The sequence below is a fragment of the Bos grunniens genome, chromosome 12, assembly GCF_055505025.1.
Source record: "Bos grunniens cultivar Pamir isolate PY7600 chromosome 12, Bosgru_T2T1.0, whole genome shotgun sequence".
Classification (NCBI taxonomy): domain Eukaryota; kingdom Metazoa; phylum Chordata; class Mammalia; order Artiodactyla; family Bovidae; genus Bos; species Bos grunniens.
Genome location: NC_141176.1, coordinates 57,695,966 through 57,698,283, shown reverse-complemented (window position 1 = coordinate 57,698,283; position 2,318 = coordinate 57,695,966). Strand labels below are relative to the sequence as shown.

At 40.0% G+C, this 2,318-nt stretch overlaps 1 pseudogene; it reads left to right on the top strand.

The window, feature by feature from the left end:
- Positions 1–897: 897 nt before the first annotated feature.
- LOC147361804 (small ubiquitin-related modifier 1-like) lies at positions 898–1,531 on the top strand (annotated as a pseudogene).
- Positions 1,532–2,318: the final 787 nt, after the last annotated feature.

Sequence of the window (2,318 nt, the reverse complement as noted above, 5' to 3'; positions counted from 1 at the left end):
AGCTGCTGCTGCTCCTGCTAAGTCGCTTCAGTTGTGTCTGACTCTGTGCGACCCCATAGATGGCAGCCCACCAGGCTTCCCCATCCCTGGGATTTTCCAGGCAAGAGCACTGGAGTGGGTTGCCATTGCCTTAACCGATATGGAATCAGCAGAGAATTGCAATTCATGATCCACAACTATGAAGTACCACGTGCAAGTCCCACACTTCAAGGGAAGGAGAACAGTTTTACAGAGGGATAAGGAAGGAAGGAGGCCTGTAGTAAAGAGAGTCCATAAATTTTCAACTGGATAAATCCTTGCCAGGAAAGAAGTCTCTTCTTCCAATTAAGCTTTGCCGCAGTCTCAGGGTATGAGAGATCCCCCTTCTAGTCTCTATCTCTATTGGATTGAGGTATCTGTGGTATGGGCTATATACCCAACTGAATTCAGAGTTCCAGAGAATAGCAAGGAAAGATAAGAAAGCCTTCTTCAAAGAAGTAGAGGAAAACAATAGAATGGGAAAGACTAGAGATCTCTGCAAGAAAATTGGAGATATCAAGGGAATATTCCATCCCAGTATGGGCAACATAAAGGACAGAAAGGGTTTAGACCTAAGAAGAGACTAAAAAGATGTGGCAAGAATACATAGAAGAAATATACCCCCAAAAAAGTCAATGACCAGGATAACCTTGATGGTGACATCACTCACCTAGAGCAAGACATCCTGGAGTGCGAAGCCAAGTGGACATTCGGAAGCACTGCTACAAACAAAGCCAGTGGACATAATTCCAGCTGAGCTATTTGAAATCCTAAATGATGATGCTGTGGTGGTGTTGTGCTGTCGGGTAGAGAGTAGGATTTGTAAACCCTGGAGCGAGGTTCTACTACCCAAGGCCGCTGGTGTGTGGAGACCCTGGGGAAACCACCATCACCATGTCTGACCAGGAAGCAAAACCTTCAACTGAAGACTTGGGGATAAGAAGGAAGGAGAATATATTAAACTCAAAGTCATTGGACAGGATAGCAGTGAGATTCACTTCAAAGTGGAAATGACGACACATCTCAAGAAACTCAAAGAATTCATACTGTCAAAGACAGGGAGTTCCCATGAATTCACTCAGGTTTATCTTTGAAGGTCAGAGAATTGCTGATAATCACACTCCAAAAGAACTGGGAATGGAGGAAGAAGATGTGATTGAAGTTTATCAGGAACAAACAGGGGGTCATTCAACAGTTTAGTTTTAAAATCTGAGGGTCTGGACCAAAAGAAGAGGAATATCCATTTGGAGTCAAAATGACAGAGAATAATGACTAACTCCTAAGATGGCTTCACTGAAGAGAAAGCATATTAAGATGAAAGAAAAGTCTTGTCAGAAGATCCCAGAAAAGATCTAATTTTCATTATCAGTTAAAGTTATTCATGCAAAAGTGTATACAACAGAACAATGCTCTTTTTGATTTATTTGTACTTTTTGGCCTGGGATATGGGTTTTAAATGGACAGTGTCTGTACCAGCTTCATTAAAATAAACAAAATATTTGTAAAAACTGTACCCATGTTTATTTTATTTTTAACTGTACAGAAAGAAAAAAGAAAATGCTTAAAACATAAGTTTTTTTTGTATCATATTGGAAATTATTGTTCATACATGGTACAGATTTTTTTCCAGATTGTGTGGTGATGATCATGACTTTGAAGGACTGAGGTCACAAAACCGTCTTAAATACTCACTGTTGTTTTTTTTAAAAAAACTTGATATTCCTGTATGGTGCATTTATATGATACAGTTACCCAATATGTTGAATAAATGGGCACGCCAAAAATTACAACAAAATAAATAAATAAAAGATGATGCTGTGAAAGTGCTTTGTTCAATATGTCAGCAAATTTTGGAAAAGTCAGCAGTGGCCAGAGGACTGGAAAAAGTCAGTTTTCATTCCAATCCCAAAGAAGGGTAGTGCCAAAGAATGTTCAAACACCAGGCAGTTGTGCTAATCTTGCATGCTAGTAAGGTTATGGTCAAAATCCTTGAGGCTTGGCTGCAGCACTATGTGAACCGAGAACTACCAGATGTTAAAACTGGATTTAGAAAAGGCGGAGGAACCAGAGATAAAATTGCCAAAATTTGTTGGATCATGGGGAAGCAAGGGAATTCAAGAAAAAGTGTACACTTCTGTTTCACTGACTATACTGAACCCTTTGTGTGGGTGACAACAAACTGGAAAATTCTAAAAGAGATGGGAATACCAGACCACCTTACCTGTCTCCTGAGATACCTGTTTGCAGGTCAAGAAGCAACTGTTAGAACCAGACTTGGAACTATGGACTGGTTCCAAACT